General features: G+C 39.7%; 1 protein-coding gene across 2 annotated transcripts in view; it reads left to right on the top strand.

Annotated features, from left to right (window-relative positions):
• slit3 (slit homolog 3 (Drosophila)) overlaps nucleotides 1-20,167 on the top strand; it is a 264,962-nt gene that overhangs the window by 141,945 nt on the left and 102,850 nt on the right. The gene's annotated exons all lie outside the window — the stretch shown is intronic.

The following is a 20,167-nucleotide window of genomic DNA, read 5'->3' as shown; positions in this document are numbered from 1 at the left end:
GCGTATAAAACTGCTGGATACTGCATGACACTTCAGATGCAGTTACCTCCATCATTCATCAGATGGAGATTTGATTTTCTGCGAATAATATAAGGAAAAAAATGGAAAAAAAAATACATCAGCAGGTTGCCTACAGCCACAGCTGCCAATGGGTTATTTTTTTTTGTGTGTTTTTCTGTGGCTTTAATTTTTATGTATCGAAAACTTACTGAAATATATACAGTCAAACCTTGGTTTTCATCAGATTTTAACCAGAACATTGCCTCGGTTTTTGTACAATAGCGCCCGTAAGCATGACTGCTTAATCGCTGATTGAACATCGCTCATTAACTTGTGTTTTTTTCAAAAATGAATAAATGATCAGTGTTTTATGGTTGAATTATTCCTATTATTAGAAGAATATGCATATTTAAGCAAATCGTACTTTTTATTGGATTAAATTAAGTATTTTTCAGCATAAAAACAAACTAAAATACCAATACAAGGCATTCTAATTGTGACTGTAGTACTGTATTCTATATTGGCCACTTAATTACCGTCTATTCAATATGACTTATTTTCTCTGATACTGAATATATTGGGTAATACAAATATAAAGGTGACTATGTGGCTGTTATTCATTGTCATTCAGATATATATATTTTTCATATTTATATTTTCATTTGTGGAAATTCACTTATCACAGGAGCCAACTAGCCATGATAAACGAGGGACGACTGTATTCAAATGGAATTCCCAAAACAAACCATGCCTAAGAATCGTTCACTCACTGACTGTGAAAATTTTTCATGTATCATGTTAAATGAACCGCCACGGGGCCAAAGACAGGAAGTATGTGAACTCCTCACATGCGTGTAAAACTATAATTATTCTGGATAAAATCATTTTTTTGTTAATATTTTGGGGATTCATTTAATGTGGTAAAAATTCCCTCGGTTTTTGTATGTTTTGTCCTTTTGACTTTTGAAGAATGAATAACAAAAACCAAAGTTCCACTGTCTTGGATTACCACAACATAAAGAGATGCTGAACAAATCATGAACCTGAATTTGATTCTGGTTCATGATTCGTTTAGCATCTCTTTATGTTCTCTTTATTGGGACCCAATTTTTAGTGGGCCATATTAATTCAATCAGACAGAATCAAAAGGCTTTTTGTCCCGCCACCCGTTATCGGTCCAGAAACGAATCATGATTCGTTCATGATTCGTTTAGCATCTCTTTATGTTGTGGAAATCCATGACAGTGGAACTTCGGGTTTTTTTATTCATTCTTCAAAAGGCTTTTTGATTCTGTCTGATTGAATTAATAATATGGCTCACTAAAAATTATCCCGCCACCCGTTTTGGGTCCCGATCCACAGTTTGAGGAACCGTGCTACTCGTGTGCATTTCCCTTCCCTTTGTTGGTGTTTGCATCTAAAACAAAAGTTACCATTTCTGCTACACAAATGTTGGCTCATTTGTCTGCAGGGCTTTTTGGCAGTGTGCATGCTCATGTTGCGATGGAAAAGTTATAGTCAGAACGTGCTGCTGATAAAACTTGCAAATTAGACAACCAGGATGCAGAGGAGGATAGAGGATGTCAGGAGTGGGAGGAGAGGTGAAGGGCGACACAAGTGGCCCCCAAAAGTCCACTCTGCGTCCTGGTTTTAATGGCTGATTATTGATATGGAGATAGCCAAGGTCGATGGTGGGAGAGACTTCATATTCACAAAATAAATAATGGAAAAGACGTAATTAGTAATAGCCATTTTTAACTGCATGGTGCCTATCAGACTCTGCTATTAGATACTATTTCTAGTAAGCCACTCATTATGGCATTGTAACATTTATTGCTATTCTACATGGCGAGAAATAACAACAAAAAAGCCACAAATGCTAAAATGTATTCCGCAGTCTCTACTTTGTTGAAGTGCTCCGGTTTCTCACTGCCCTCAATCGCTGCATTGTTGCCTTCTGACTGTCTCTCGGGGGGGTTCTTTAGCTCCCCCTACAGTCTTTCAGAAAAAGTAACTCTCATAATTGACATTAGACCTAAGCTAAAGGAGTTATTTTGTCTTAACACATGATTTGTACACAATTTGAAGCTGTACCATTACACAAATGTGTCCTGGCTGGTCCACTTATCATCCATCGTTGCCATGGTAACGGGAGATACGCTTTTCTACCAAGCATTGTTGTATGAAAATGGTGTTTTAGGGTGTTAGGCTGGGGGTTAAAGTTTTGCATACGGTTGCTTTAAAATAATTTAGAAATCTACGTCATGTTAACTTATTACGTTCAATTAAAAATAGACATACGTGCTTTGCATTTGACAGCACCGATACAAGACATTAGCAATTCATAAGCCTCTTGACAGCTGAAACGCCTGGCAGGATTTACAATGCACTGTAAATACGCAGCAGACGGCATGACATCGCGCGCACTTTATTCACACCCCCCTCCCGTGACGTTTTAATAAAGCCAGGTGTGCGCCCGTCAGCGTGCACGTACGTGGCTGCGTTACACACACAAATGCACACGTGTCCATCTGTTCAGTCCATGGGGTCAGACGATGGGGCCATAGTACACAATCAAAGGTCATGTGATTGCACCCTTAGGTCAGCGTGTTTGTTTCAGTCCACTTTTTCAAACTGTTTCATTATAGTAGCAGTAGTAGTAGTAGTATTTGAAGGTGACACGTTTTGTCTTTTTTACAGACATATGCGGGAGACACAATGACAATTTGGATGATCAACTGTGTAAAAGGCTGAATAAAGCCAAACTAATAATAATAATAATAAGACAAGTATAATATACAAGATAATTCATTCATTCATTTTCTACCGCTTATCCTCAAGAGGGTCGCGGGGGTGCTGGAGCCTATCCCAGCTGTCTTCGGGCGAGAGGCGGGGTACACCCTGGACTGGTGGCCAGCCAATCACAGGGCACATATAGACAAACAACCATTCACACTCACATTCATACCTATGGACAATTTGGAGTCGCCAATTAACCTAGCATGTTTTTGGAATGTGGGAGGAAACCGGAGTACCCGGAGAAAACCCACGCATGCACTGGGAAAACATGAAAATTCCACACAAAAATGTCGAGGGTGGAATATGAGTTATCATCATCATCATTATTATTAGTGAAATGTTAATAATTGAAACATATGACGTTGTTCTAGTCCTTGTATTTTACATTTTATTAGTCCTTTAATTTTAGTTTATACAAGATAATAGAAACTAAAATGAAAGGAATTAACAATCATAACAATAAATTTGTATTATATTGCATTATTTTTATTTTTATTTTTATTTTTATTTTTATTTTTATTTTTATTTTTATTTTTATTTTTATTTTTATTTTTATTTTTATTTTTATTTTTATTTTTATTTTTATTTTTATTTTTATTTTTTTAAAATACATGTATGGCTAATTAAATGTAACATAGCATTAGGGTAATCCAGAAATAGCCTATAGGGTCATGTGTTATTTGTAATAGTTTCTATTTTTAGAATAAATTATATTACATGGTAATATGAATTATACTGTATATATTATACTGTATATATACTTGAAATATACGTATATGTAATGTTTCATTTCATAATGAGTTTATTGAAGTTGTTTTGTATTCAACATTCTGTTATAATCTTTTTATGAAGCTTCTTTGCTTCCATGTATTAATAAATGTATTAATAACAACCAAAAAGCGATTAAAGAAATCTTTTAGACATCCCTTAACTCTAACGCCTTCTCCCTCTCTTCCTCCTTTTCTTTGCTGCTGTCACTTTCACGGCTGCTGACATGAAAGTGGAGGATGGGCTTTCTAAAAGAGAGCCTAGTTATCATTTATTTAGGCCTGTTACTCTCCTTTTTTTATACGTGGGGAGAAAAGGAGGATTTGGGATGATGTGGGGAAGTCGGAAAGGAAGCTATCGGGGCTGGAACAGCAGCCAGTTTCCAGGACATCATTTATTTATTTGGTGTTGGACATAAATAAGAAGGACATGAGAGAAAAACACAGCGGTGCTTCTATGGATGAAGTGTGCGTTAACAAAGACGAATAAAAGACTACGCCGCCTGAAAAGATGACAGACGGCTAGCCATGTGACATTATTAAGGCATACGGTAAGGGAAAAAGAACATAATGGTAGTGATGGAAGGTGGAGAGCATGATCACAGGCAGGGAGGCAGGGGGACATTAATTATTGATGCAACAAATGTCTGACTGACTGACTCAATTTGACGCTGGACTCTTTCCACGCCACCAAGGCTGTCACATCCACTTCAAGTCACAAGGGTTACCTTCTCTTTTTTGATACCCAATAAACACTTGAAAACCAAAGCAAACACATCAGCTATGACTTCCTGTTTGCCAAATAAGGAGGCCCTATATCCCCACATTTTTGGGAGCTATATACCTTACAACAGATATGCTTTGTACATGGATTATAATAGTTCATAAAGCCTGAATCACTGAATCACTGTAACACAACATCAAGAATACAACTTGCCAAATAGTGAGCCCACATAAAATAAGGGTGCATTATTTTGAGACCATTTTTTTAATGTATGGCGAGTGCGCTATATTAAAGGCAATAAACTTTAATTTCTCAAGAGTACTTATAGGGGACCTAATGCTACAGCTACACACAATAACCCGCAATTATTTTTAGATCTTCCAGAATCTGCACCCATTCCAGCTGTATCTCCTTTTGATTTGTGGGTCCTAATTTATTCCCCCTCCGATTAGTGATTAGTCACACACACAAAGTGCTTCTTAACTATGAACCATATAAGGAAGTCCACCCCTCTGTGACATCACAAAGGGTGAGTTTAACCACGCCTTTTGAAACTGAGCGTTTTGAGCCATCCCAAACTTCTTTCAGGGCTCACTTCCAAATGCGAAAACCTCATTATCTGAAACTTTGGTAACTTTGGTTTAACACGAGAATACAACATTCTAACTACATTTATAAGTCAGAAAAGTGGAAAAAACATAATAGGTCCACAAAAGTGGATAATAATGTGAACATAAAGAGTAATGATTGTGGGTTTTTTTTCCCTCATAAAATTAAATTTTTCTCATAACATCCTGCATTTTTTTCCTCATATCATAAGAATTTTTTCTCGTTATATATTATAGACATTTATAGGTCAGAAAAAGCATTATAGGTTCCCTTTAACATTGTAGCTACAATGTCAAGGGCTTTTAAATACAATAAATCAAACAAACAACATCTGTTTGCGTCTGGACCAGTGTATAAATAACCCGGGAATATGCTAAAATTCACATTGTTCGTCAAAGCGGACACTTCCTTGTTTCACTTTCAACCTTTTGTATTAAGTTGTGCTCTCCTATAGAGCAGCTACACAAAATAACTTTCATTTTCTACCGCTTTTTCCTCACGAGGGTGCTGGAGCCTATCCCAGCTGTCTTCGGGCGAGAGGCGGGGTACACCCTGGACTGGTCGCCAGCCAATCACAGGGCACATATAGACAAACAACCATTCACACTCACATTCATACCTATGGACAATTTGGAGTGGCCAATTAACCTAGCATGTTTTTGGAATGTGGGACGAAACCGGAGTACCCGGAGAAAACCCACGCATGCACGAGGAGAACATGCAAACTCCACACAGAGACGGCCGAGGGCGGGAACCGAACCCCGGTCTCCTAGCTGTGAGGTCTGCGCGCTAACCACTAGACCGCCGTGCCGCCTTCTTCCAGAATATAAAATAAAATAAAATTCACATTGTGTGTCAACACACTTCCTTGTTTACGTTTAATGAGGTGTAATGTTTTGCGTGAGTTTGGTCAAAGTACATTTTTGAATGCAGTAAAATATGTTTGCTGCACAATGAGGTGTAAGGCTAAAATTAGTATTAGTATAAATTAGAATGTAGTATTTCACAACAATGTATGTGTGTTGTACATTTTACCATAAGAACCAGAATAGATTAGTAATATATCAGCATGGAAGTAGTATCTCGGTCTTGTATTCCAGGTTCCTTGGTGTATTATTTTTTTTTTTTCATAGTCGCTCCTTAATCAACAAGCCTCAGCGTCAGCAGGTTTAAACGTCCTCCTCAAAATCAATCCACGCTCCTGAATTGAGATGCGATGGGTGCATTTGACCCCAGATGGAGGTCTCCTTCATATCCGGGCCTCGGCCATTTTCCGATGATGAAAATCGACTCTGCCGCTGCTTCTGCCATAGTGAAAAATTAAAAGAGGAAATTTGCATGCGGTGATGACTTTTGGTCGGGCGCCCCATGATTAAATGCTACCAATATCCACGTCCCGAAATGTGAAATGAATTGTGGGATTGTTTGCGTATATTTTGGCAAAAACATGCCAGGAAAGATGAAGGGTTTCAACTCCCAAGATGCGCTAATTGCAAACAGCTTCATCTGAACTGACAGTTTTTGTGGTTTATGACCAGACCATTCATCATGTACAACATCTACTCTGTCGCTTTGTTGCACTCATGTTTAACAAGATGAAAATGAGAATTTTCACCATGACAATACACTTTATTGGCCTGGAGGTTGGAGACTTGGAGGGAAATTGTCCTGGGCTCTTTTTAAACAAGCATATTGTGGATGACTGTTATGTTCTGTAATTATTTTTAATCAACTGATAACTTAGATGAACTCAATTTAGTGTCAAAAGACACAGTTGTAACAATGTAATCCATAAAAAGTCAACATAGCCTACACTTTTTTGGAGTAAATATGTCATATTGTTGCTTTTCCGGTCTTGGCAGACTTCCACAAGCAGCTACACTATGGTGTTCCTTAAAAGTACAAATAGATCAATACATTGACTGATGGAAACAGGTGAAAATGTTATATTTTGCAACAAAACTGTGAGCTATCATCACTTACTAGAGCTGACTTCCACAATCAGAGATTTGAACCCAGATTTTCCAGATATACTGACTGTATGACCCGCTAGCCCACCATATGAAAATGTAAACATATTATATTTTGCCATAAAATGCAACATTTATCCATCATTTTAACCCAGTTAGGGCACATTTTCTCCAATAAGTGTCATATACAGTGCATAGTTGGTATGATTGTTATTAATTTGTACCAAAATATGATTCAGCTACAGTGGCTACGACTGTTAGCAGTGTAGCATGGTGGCGGGGCATGCAAAATAAATAAATAATAAGTGACTTGGGTTGGCTGACTTCCACAATCAGCTACACTAAGGTGGCCCTTAAGGGCAAAAAAAGGCTCAATACTTGAACTAAAATTAGCTTGGAAATGTAGAAATGTTATATTTTGCAAAACAAAATATATATATTTTTTTATATTAAATATTTAATATATATTAAATACATATTTTTCTATATTGCAACAGTTAGGGCACATTTTCTCCAATAATTGTCAAATACAGACAGTTTTTGGTGTGCTTGCTACTAGTTTGTACCAAAATATGACTGAATGCTAACATGTAGCGGCATCATAGTTACAGTTAGCAGTGTACCTGTGTGCATACCCCCACAATGCTAATGAGGATTAAGTTGCATAGAAAAAAAATGAATAATGTTTGAAAAAACATGATAGAGTGAAGGAACGATGTTCCAACCGCAATGCAGTGAGGGACAACTGTATATTGTTGTGCTAGCTGATAGCCCACAGTTAGCTACACTACGGTGGCCCTTAAGGGCAACAAAGGCTCAGTTCATGGACTGATGGAAACTAAAATTAGTACGAAAATGTAAAAATTTATTTTTTTGCGGCAAAGTGCAATATATTTTAACCCTTTTTCTCCAGTAATTGTCAAATTCAGCCAATGTTCGGTGTAGTTGCTCCTAATTTGGACCAAAATATGACTCAGTGCTAAGCTAATGTAGCTCCCACTGTTAGCAGTGTAGCATGGTGGTTTGGCTAGTGTCCAATACTGTATATGTGATATATTGTTACATATTTTGGACGACTACACTATGGTGAGCAAAAACAGCGCAAACTCAACTCAACAAACTCAAACTCATTGAAAAGTCTTTCCCGCCGTGAGCTCGGGGTCATAGGCCAGCTAGCTGGCTAAACACGGTTGAAAATGAAATGAAGCCACAAACGCAACATTTGCCTGTTGTTGGTTGTTGGTTTGCGTCGAAAGGACCGTTCATCTCTTATAGTCGAGTAGCAGATGGAAGCATTTGATTCTGTTTGTCTTTCTGTGTTTTTCAAGCTCCATTGAGTCCTTGAGCATGCCAGCATGGTGGAAACAACGCGCCATGATGGAGTACTTCCCGTATTTTCTTCTCAAATAAAGACGGCGGTTAGCGATGGCACGCTTGGAAGGATCCTCGATGGTAGCCTCTGCGCTTTACGACATGATCCGTACCCGGGAGGGCCAAGCAACTCTTAATCAATAATAGATAATAGACGTTAAAACACTTTAGCATCGCCGGCTAACGCCCGATTTGGGATTCTGCCGTGTGGCTGGCGAACGCGCCTGCGTGTCGTGGGTCCGCTTAATCCAGTTATTGTGCCCGGCCGCGTCCCAATAAGTGATGGCTCCCCGCGTGATGATGAATGGTAATTTAGATTTAACATAACTGGACTAACGAGCGCACTAATGACTCCAAAGCGAGGCCGGACAGCTCGCACTCAGCGGGCTGGCGCCGCGCATGCCAATGAGGCGCTCGCACACATGAGGCGTGGAGTGCTTTAATAAATGCGCACACACTCGCAAATGATTGTGGCAAACATTGTGTATATATACGTGCGTGTGCGTGTGCGCGTGTATGTGTGTGTACTTAATGAGCGGTGGAGAGCAGCCGCGTCGGACTAATATGAAACTGATTAATTAATCATTATTCAAACGTCCTAACCAGTTGGATTAGATGGCTTTTTTTTCCCTTCATTGATCTTTCAACTTTTTTTTTTTCCTCTTTTCTCTCGCTCGCTGCTGGCAACAACGCTGATTTATGAGAGCAGAAGATAAGCACTCCATCATGTTTCTCTTATGAAATAGAAGGAATCGCTTTCATTTTTCATAAGCGTCTTTAATTTCAGTGAATGTTAATGTTCTGGTCTCAAGGCAGGGTGTGAAGATGTATGATGTAAATGCATAGGAGGCCGTGTGTCGATGGGGAAACATCTTCCGCTAAAAAAAAAAAATTATAAAACGAACACGTCAAATGTATTTTTGGTTTTTAGCCATCATTCATCAAATATATGTATACATAACATATGTATATACTAGTTTTCATGAAAAAAAGATCTTTAATTGTAAGAATAGATGCCACACTGAATGATAAATAATTTAATAAAATCATAGAATTACCATAATAATGAAATTATTAAACAAAAGGTTCATTTTAGCAGAATAAATGAGAATAAAGTCTTGATTTCATAAGAATAAAGTTGTAATAATATTACAGAATAAAGCCAAATGAAGTCATAACATCATGACTATAAAGTATAACTTTGCAAGATAAAACATTTTAACATAGCTTCCGAAAATAGTCTTTTATAAAGTAATTTTGAAGTCAAAATATGACAAGAATAAAATCAATATTTTAGTAGAATAAAGCCAGAATATTTATAAGAATAAGGTTTATTTATATTTGGGGAAAAGTCTTCATTTTACAGGAATAAAGTGGAAATATTATTCCTAGTAGGATTGTTTGTAATATTCCTAAAATTAAAAAAGAGAAACAAAATTTCACACACATACATTTGTAATATTACAGGACTAAAGTTGTAATTGCATGAAAATAAAGTCCTAATATTACAATATTATTCAATATTATTGAGGCTATTGTCCAGTTAGACTTTAGTATACGTTTCACAATGATGGACTATTTTGATAGGACAAATGTGTCCACCGCTTTGATTGGCGCCATCGCTACGTCAGATGTTGTCATAACTGTTGAAATCCCCCACCCCCACCCCCCCTCCAACCAAACTTGTTAGACACGAAACATCGGCGTGACACGTTGATGGATGGAGGAAGTAGCGACATGACGTTTGGCCAAAGTAGCACATTTATGAACACTTTCTTTCAATCTCTATGGGGCCTAAAAAGGGAAAGAGGAATGGCTGCATAATTTATGATCACTTTCCTCCACAAGCGCCAAAGAGAGATGGTGTGTGTGTGTGTGTGTGTTTGTGTGTGTGTCATGGTGGCTTTAGCCAAGCAGCAACTGTCATAATTCATAAGGAGAGAGTTGCAGGGTGCACTGTGCAAGGTGACTTTTCAGTTTGTAACTCACACACACACACACACACATGCATGCTAACACACGTGCATCCCTCTGTTTGTCTTACTATTCCTCCATCAGTATTTTTTATATTTTTTCTCGTATTGTGTATTTCATGTGTGTTATTTGCTCTGTGTGAATTGTCCATCCATCCATTTTCTATTCCGCTTATCCTCATTAGGATCACAAGGGTAGCGACTCCAAATTGTCCATAGGTATGAATGTGAGTGTGAATGGTTGTTTGTCTATATGTGCCCTGTGATTGGCTGGCCACCAGTCCAGGGTGTACCCCGCCTCTCGCCCCAAGACAGCTGGGATAGGCTCCAGCACCCCCCACGACCCTCGTGAGGATATGGTAATGGTTTTATTTCATTTGAACATGCATCAGATTACAATTGAATGCATCACATAATCAGTTCACAGTTCCACAGTGTTGTCAATGCAGCTGATCTGGTTGCTCCGCATCATCCTGGAATACAGGTTATTTATGATCCACATCAATTGTTATGTACTGTACGTATGGAAAACAGATCACAAATATCGTAAACAGCAGAGAAGACTGGCCATTAATTGGAATTAGGTGTGCATGAGAAAGTGGAAAGAAAATGAAACAGTGTATCTCCATGCATTCGTGAAGTACACAAATCTTGGTAAAAAATGTTTTGTTGCTTTTTTTCTCCGAAAATATGCATTTTTTCCCGCAGAACATGCATCTACTTACTTACTACTTACTTACTACTACTTACTTAGGTGGGTTCTAATTTGTAAAAATATAATACAGGTAAAATGTGCAGCATACATGTACCACTCTTAAAACCACCTACATTTTTTCTTTATGCTTTACTACTACTACTATGCTACTATGCTTTACTTCATGTTTTTTCATCAAACGCTGAAATTTCGCACTTTGCTTGGTGGTCCTTGAAGCGACCATAGTTGCTGTGAGGCTAAGAAATTTAACTTAAATATAACTTCTGATCATGACACCAATTCCATATGGTAATGGTGTAATTTCATTTGAACATGCATCAGATTACAATTGAATGCATCACATAATCAGTTCACAGTTCCACATGTCCAAAAGGAGTAGGAAGAAGCAAAGTTTATTAAATCCTACCCCTCCATCTGGTACTTTTACAATCAGTAACATTTGTTCACTTCCTGCTTTCCTAATATAGTTTAGGGTTTTTTTTTTTTGTTTTTTTTGTTTTTTTTGTCCCGTACCGAAGTAGGAGGTGATATGAGCATCCAATGCCATAATGGGTACCATAGTAAGTGTCAATATAGTGATATGTATAGCACATCATGACTGGTTCAAGACTCTTCATCCTTGTATTTAGCAAACATCAACTGCTTGTATTGTTTCTTGAATTGGCTCATCGTTGTGCATTGTTTGAGGGTCTTACTCAATCCATTCCATAGTTTGATTCCACATACTGAAATGGGATAAGCGGTAGAAAATGAACGAATGAATGAATATAGTCGTAGGGCACAATATTCCGTGCGCGTTGAAAAATCAGTCCAATTCATCCAAAAAATGGCCATAGAAAATGTCTGAACCAGATAGTATCTGTAAAAATATACATCACATTGCCATTTTACTTGACATGATTGACATGGACAAGTGTATTATAAATGCACTGAGGCTAGAAATGAAAGGTAAACAAATGGTTGATGGTTTTCCCGTAGAAACAATGGCTGGCAGTCGGTCGAGTCTTTGCATTTGGCAACGTGGCATCTTTGACCACAAAACGACGTGCAACATCATTTGTCCACTCTCGGTAATGACTGCACCATTTGTGGTCGCGTCATGCAGGTCTTCTGTGCCTTCACCGCCACCCTTGGTTGGCCCCTTCAGATGGCGGTGTGGTAGAGTCCATCACCGTAACAATGCTTGATTGTTTTTCTATGTGTATGCGTGCCAGAGGGGGTCAGGCGGGGGCGTGGGGCGGTGTAGCGTTCTGCTGTCAAGTCATTTTGGTTTGGACTGGCTTTTTGACTGTCGGGTGAGTCAGCCGGGGTGAAGGTCACGGGACCGGGGAGTTTGGTTGGAGGGATTCCAAGAGAGGAGAGGTCAAATGGGTGCAAGGACTGATGTAGTATTGTATCATGATACTGTCTGCTTTTGCTAACAGAAGGCATGAGAGCATATCTGGAAGTATTCCGTTTTTTCCCATTCTGGAAATGGCAGTTCCATGTGGACCAATCCACAGACAGCAGGGATATCAAGCTCCGCCCTTAATCAGTTCCCTCAACATCAGGATGCTAAGATCACCTGTTGTGTGATATCCTTGTATTCATCCTTCATCCAATATCGAGTTCTTCCATCTGTTCTCCCACTTCCTTATTTCCTTCCTTCCATTCTCCCTTCATCCCTCTCTCTCATCCTTACTCCTTCAGTCTTCCTTTCTCCTCATTTGCTGTCATCAGCTCATCCATTGTTTCTCTTTTTGCTTCCTTTCCTTCCATTCCTTCCTTCCCCCACTTTCCCAATTGAGCCACTCCTATCAACAATTCCTTCCTTCCTTACCTGCCGTACCTTTTTTCCTCCTTTTTTCCATTCTCCCTCTCACTCTTCCTTAAACCCTTCCCTCTTTTTTTTTCCTTTCTTTCTTTCTTCCATTCCGCCTTATACGACCTTCATTCATTTTCTACCGCTTTTCCTCACGAGGATTGCGGGGGTGCTGGAGCCTATCCCAGCTGTCTTGGGGCAAGAGGCGGATGGCCAGCCAATCACAGGGCCCATATAGACAAACAACCATTCACACTCACATTCATACCTATGGACAATTTGGAGTGGCCAATTAACCTAGCATGTTTTTGGAATGTGGGAGGAAACCGGAGTACCCGGAGAAAACCCACGCATGCACGGGGAGAACATGCAAACTCCACACAGAGATGGCCGAGGGTGGAATTGAACCCTCGTCCGCCGTGCAGCCTCCCCCCGTTGTGTGCTTTCCTATTTCCTTCTTCCCTCCCTTCATTTTCTCACTTTCTTCATTTTCATTCCGTTGGACGCTCCCCTTGTTCCTTTCAAATCCCCCCTCCCACCTTGCTTCAGTTTCTTCCATTTACTCCAACCGTCTTTCGTTACTGCCTTCAATTGCACCCCTCCTTACGCCCCCAGTTTATCCTTCAATTGTACCTTTTTTCCCGTCATTTTCTGCCCGCCACTCTTCCTTCCTCTCCAAATTCCTCCCTTCACCTCCTACGTTCCTTGTTACCTGCCTCTCTTTCCTTGTTTTCCCTTCCTGTATCCCCCCCTCATACTCCCATCCAGCATCCTCCCTTCTTCCTGCCTTCCCTCCTGCTGCCCAAACCGCATGGTATTGGTCAGCGGCCGCCATCCAGCTTCTCTCCTTGTGTACTTGGTGTCAGTTAATAGGATGAAAAACTACTACGTGTGGTTTTAAGCATCAACGTTTGTCAGTCAACACAAACTATCATTTACACCCCACGTCGTACTGGCTCAGTGCTTCTATTCACAATTTCAACCGTTCTTCCAAGAACTTGCCTCATTTTTTTTGGCAAAAGGTTTCTCCTTTAGACCTTCCGTGGACTCTGCGAGGATACAGAAACCACAATGTCGAATGTATACTGACTTCCCGTTCAAACACAGCAAGTCAAACATTATGATTTGAAGATGTGGCTGTAAATATGGCAGCTGCTGATTATTAAGCCCCTTCGTGTCTTTTAGGCTTTAAACGTGTGCTGCTTTCCCAGGGTGGTTCCCAATGGCAACCGTGTGGAAAAGTCCATTTTCTCTGGAATGGCAGAGTAAAGGACTTTGTTTGGTCCATCACTTCACTTTCTGGAAGCATACACAATGCATACATTTTACAACAATGTGGTGTCGGGTGAAGCACTTGAAGTAGACATTCAGCCCTGTGGGAACGTTCATACGTATATGACACAGCATGACCGCTAAAAGCACTTCACAGTCCTTAAAGGCTGTCTTACGTATATATTTGCAGTAAACGTCAAAAGACATCAATTATGGATGATGAATGAAAATGCTGTTTAATTAATTGAAATTAATGAAAAGAAATATCTCAGTCAGTCTTAGTGTTATTCACAGATGGAAGATGAGATAAGATATGCCTTTATTCGTCCCTCGGTTGGGAAACAGTTAAGCAGTACAAAATACACAATATAAAAAAATAAACAGGGCGGCACGGCAGTATGGAAATATGGTAGCAGTAACAATTATTATGTTTTTAGAGAAGAGCGGGAATGTTGCGTCGTGGAAACAATTGATACGTTTTTTGAGTTTTTGTGTAAAACACAAATTTTAACCTGAATGAGGAGTTAGAAGCCAAAAAAAGTTTGAATATGAATGATCAAAGCAACATTTTAGAATTATATAAATGTGAAAGATTTGTTCGATTGTGTTAGCTTTGCTGCAAAACCATTCCATGGCATTGATCACAGCTAAACAGGTTTTAGCAGGACCTTAAAATAATTAGATAATTAATAATAATTACATAATTGTGTCTTTATAGGGCTGCACGGTGGTCGAGTGGTTAGCGCGCAGACCTCACAGCTAGGAGACCTCTGTGTGGAGTTTGCATGTTCTCCCCCGTGCATGCGTGGGTTTTCTCCGGGTACTCCGGTTTCCTCCCACATTCCAAAAACATGCTAGGTTAATTGGCGACTCCAAATTGTCCATAGGTATGAATGTGAGTGTGAATGGTTGTTTGTCTATATGTGCCCTGTGATTGGCTGGCCACCAGTCCAGGGTGTACCCCGCCTCTTGCCCAAAGACAGCTGGGATAGGCTCAAGCACCCCCCACGACCCTCGTGAGGAAAAAGCGGTAGAGAATGAATGAATGAAAAATATAAACAATATAAACAACCCAAATATTAACAAATCAACAATGCTACCCAGCGTTATATACAAATACTGTTTGCAGATAATATGAAATGAGATGAAATATATGACCGGTCTATACACTATGAGATCATGCTAGTGAGTTAATATGAGGCATTATAGAAATGCTTCACATAGAACTTAATATATTGCACTTGGAGCCTTAATATTGCAGGTGGAGAGTGGATACCTAGCTCTCAATTTCGCTACAAAGACTCAACAAGATGCTTGTTTACCGTCAGCATTTTTTTTTTTTTTTACCTGAGGACCAGAGCACACGTCTTGTGCTGGAAGACACAGCCATCCCAATGGGAGCGGACATCCTAAGTGTTGTCGCTGCTGTTGCTGTTGACACTTCAACTATTACATTTTATTATCACATGATCACAGCGTGAATATCAAACGATGCAGCGTTGTTAGAGGGTTTTTTTACACGGCTTTATAGTTGAAATAGGTGTATCCCAATTACAGCATTATTAGCTAGCTCAAATTAACTCATTTTTTTGCGTTATAATGCACAGAAAAGGGACAGAAATGTGTTTATTTTGTACATAAGGATTGTGAATGATGGGCAAAATCCCCAAAAGTGCAGTTCGCGGAACATACGGATTATGAATAAAATACCACACATACCCTCATGACATATAAACACATATGAAAAACATGACACAGTATGACTAAACACTTAATATGAAATGTGAGATTATTATTATGTATTTTTCTATTACATTTTTGATTATTAGTATTATTATTATTAGGTTTATTACGAGTATTATTATGTGAATGTATCTTGGAGATGAATAAAGTACGTCTACACTACTGGTGAAAGATTTAGAACACCCCCAAGGACGAGCTTGGAATGATACATCGGAAAGTAGTGAAAATAAAGGCAAGGTTAGCTAAAACTGAAACATAGTGTGTATTTCAGAATTGTGTGTGTGTATTTTGATACAAAAAGACCTGTTTCATAGGCACAACATGGGTCAACAATTTAAAGCTGTTTTTGTTTTTGTTGGGTTTTTTTTATTACTAGTTTAGCAGTAGCTGAGAGCTTTTGATAAATGCATAAATATGACTTTGGCAAAGGTGTGTGAACTGTAAAATACTTCAGAATCAGCAAGTTGGATTTATTGACTCAGCAAAAAACTATGTCAATAAAAAAGTATAGGGGGCACAAATGTCCAAATCCTTTCTCCTAGCACCCCAACAGTGACAACATTAATATTTACATTGAGAGAGATGCGTTCCCACTGCCTCTTTTCTGTGGAGGAGGTTAAAGCATCAAGTCATTCCCTTGCTGAGAGGAGATGGAGGGTCACACATGACAGGAGGACATCAATGGGTTAAACCATTCTTTCATTCCTTTACTACCGCTTATCCTTGCAGGGGGTGCTGGAGCCTATCCCGGCTGTCTTTGAGCGAGAGGCGGGGTACACCCTGGACTAGTGGCACATATAGACAAACAAACATTCACGCTCACATTCATACCTATGGACAATTTGGAGCCGCCTGCTAACATGTTTTTGGAATGTGGGAGGAAACCGGAGTACCCGGAGAAAACCCACGCATACACTGGGAGATCATGCAAACAGAGATGACCGAGGGTGGAATTGAACCCAGGTCTCCTAGCTGTGAGGCCTGTGCGCTAACCACTAGACCACCGTGCAGACTACTCTGTATATTCATTCATTCATTCATTTTCTACCGCTTATCCTCACGAGGGTCACGGGTATGCTGGAGCCTATCCCAGCTGTCTTGAATGATAGCGGGGTACATCCTGGACTGGTGGCCAGCCAATCACAGGGCACATATAGACAAACAACCATTCACACTCACATTCATACCTATGGACAATTTGGAGTCGCCAATTAACCTAGCATGTTTTTGGAATGTGGGAGGAAACCGGAGTACCTGGAGAAAACCCACGCATGCACGGGGAGAACATGCAAACTCCACCGTGGGTGGAATTGAACTGGGGTCTCCAAGCTGTGAGCTCTGCGCGCTAACCACTCGACCGCCGTGCAGCCCCCGGGTTAAACCAGTGGTTCTCAATTATTTCTAGTCATGACCCTGCATGTGGGGTACAATACATGAAATGAACACTGGAAGTACTCAACCACACCCTTCCACCCGGGTGGCTCGCCCATTTTTTTTTTTTTTTGAGAAGCACTGGGTTAAACCAACATGTGATGAAAAGCAGTCAAGTGTCTGTGTGCTGGACCCCACCGCCTCCTCATCCACCTCACCATCCTTCTCCTCAGGCTCTAATGAGGCCCAGGCCAAGATGCTGAGAGCTCTTCATCAAACTCAAAGAGCCCTTGAAGCTCTTTTGATAGTTTTCACCGCTTGTGTGGGAAACACTCACACGGTTCAGTTCCTATTAGGGTTTAGCAGAAACTTGTGGAAATGAACTAGAACCAATAGGAGATTAGTATGTGTGATGTTTTTACATTCGTACACCAATTTGCTGCGAGCGATGACAAGAAACATCAAAGAAGCTGAACGCCACGTTCTTTCCATCAAAATCAATAGAATTAATTTACTTTACAGCAGGGGTCACCAACCTTTTTGAGGCTGAGGGCTACTTTGTGAGCACGGATAGTATGAAGGGCTACATGACCTGTTTGCAGTGAACTTCCAAAATGACAAAACTGCACGGATCACTTTTTAGTGATCAGAACAAAAGGAATAGTAGTAGTAACACTATGTGAAGCGACTGCTCACATATCAATGTTAATGCATGCATGTCATCGTGCACACACTGGCTTGTGACGCGATACCAGAAAGTCAAAAAATGTTATTCTGGCGCCCACACAAGGACCAATCAGCCATAGTTTTATTGATCGACCAATGAGCAGACAGGATACTACTCAATACGCTCTCATAGCTAAACATGCAGGAAAAAATAATCCCGAATTCACACCAGACGCGTCATGTCACGTAACATATACGGTAATGGTAATGGTTTAATTCCACTTGAACATGCATCAGATAATTGAATGCATCACATAATCAGTTCACAGTTCCACATGTCCAAAAGGAGTAGGAAGAAGCAAAGCTTATTAAATCCTACCCCTCCATCTGGTACTTTTACAATCAGTAACTGTTACATTTGTTCACTTCCTGCATTCTTAATATAGTTTGTCTTGTTATTTTTTTTATTTTTTATTTTTTAATTAATTTTATGTATATATTTAATATATATAATACATAATATTTCTATATTATTTTTTATTTATATATTTAATATATAAACATGTATGTGTATATATATATATATATATATATATATATATATATATATATATTATATATTTTACAATAAGTAACTGTTACATTTGTTCACTTCCTGCTTTCCCTAATATAGTTTTAAGTTTTTTTGTTTTTTTTTTTAATTTTTACATTTTTTGTCCTGTACCAAAGTAGGAGGTGATATGAGCATCCAATGCCATAATGGGTACCATAGTAAGTGTCAATATAGTGATATGTATAGCACATCATGACTGGTTCAAGACTCTTCATCCTTGTATTTAGCAAACATCAACTGCTTGTATTGTTTCTTGAATTGGCTCATCGTTGTGCATTGTTTGAGGGTCTTACTCAATCCATTCCATAGTTTGATTCCACATACTGAAATGCTATGGCTAGCATAACGTAGTCCTAGCATAGAAGTGTTATAAATGTAGTTCTTCCCTGAGATCATATTTCCTACATATATCCTACATGCCCATTTATATTTACTTTTAATCTCAAATGAAGAAATACGTAAGTAATGAAAAAAGGCACAGCGTAGTTGATGCATGTACCAACTAGGCTCCATTACTGCAGGAGATCATTGTTCAATACCCAGACAAATGAAGACATGACCCAGACTGCAACTAACAGACTTTGCAGAGGGCAACCATAGTTCTTGCTTTACTAGTGAATGTATTTTAATTAGTGCGTACTTGTGTATTTGTATGTATGTGTGTGTATGTGTGTGTGGGTGGAAGGGGGATTGACCAGCAAGGCTTTGACCGGAGTTTGTCGGTTGCAGTGACGATGCACACGATAACATCACTTTGCTTCTTCCACCCTCGCGCTTTTATTTACACACAGATTGGGGTTGGCTGCTTCTAAAGAGTCTCCTCCATCAATGACTGCAGAGGCAATTGTACTGCGTCAGAGAGACCACTGCATCAACAGGGCAAAACTGCACAAAGTATATTTAATATATCGAAGTACATGTGGCTGTGTGTTTGCAATATTTGATGTTATTTTAGTCATTTCAGGTAGTTTTGTCTTGTATTTGGATGCGGTGAACTGTGTCCGTTATGCTCTTTTGTTGTGTTTTTATAAAATTGGGGGTTTTCTAACATAGTCTTGCACCAGTCAACAAACAAATGACCAACCTTAGCACACAATAGCATTGAAATCATCATCAAACTTACTTATTTGCTCATATCAGGCACACAGAACATTCATTCATTCATTCATTTCTACCGGTTTTTCCTCACAAGGGGGTGCTGGAGCCTATCCCAGCTGTCTTCGGGTGAGAGGCGGGATACACCCTTGACTGGTGGCCAGCCAATCACAGGGCACATATATACAAACAACCATTCACACTCACATTCATACTTATGGACAATTTGTAGTCGCCAATTAACCTAGCATGTTTTTGGAATGAAAACCCACGCATGCACGGGGAGAACATGCAAACTCCACACAGAGATGGCCGAGGGTGGAATTGAACCCTGGTCTCCTAGTTATGAGGTGTGCGTGCTAACCACTCAACCGCCGTGCCGCAATTAACCTAGCATGTTTTTTGGAATGTGGGAGGAAACCGGAGTACCCGGAGAAAACCCACGCATGCACGGGGAGAACATGCAAACTCCACACAGAGATGGCCAAGGGTGGAATTGAACCCTGGTTTCCTAGCTGTGAGGTCTGTGCGCTAACCACTAGATCACCGTGCAGCCCGCACACAGAACAATGAACAATTTTATCCTGTCACCTTTCTCCCCTCACTGTACTAGTACCTGCCCTGGTTGTTCACATGCATGCTGTACTGTAGTACACTAGCAGGGAAACAGGAGTTCAG

The sequence above is a fragment of the Doryrhamphus excisus genome, linkage group LG23 (genome assembly GCF_037039965.1).
Source record: "Doryrhamphus excisus strain RoL-2023G ecotype Guam linkage group LG23, RoL_Dexc_Guam_v1.1, whole genome shotgun sequence".
NCBI lineage: Eukaryota > Metazoa > Chordata > Actinopteri > Syngnathiformes > Syngnathidae > Doryrhamphus > Doryrhamphus excisus.
This window is presented reverse-complemented; position numbering and strand designations above follow the sequence as displayed.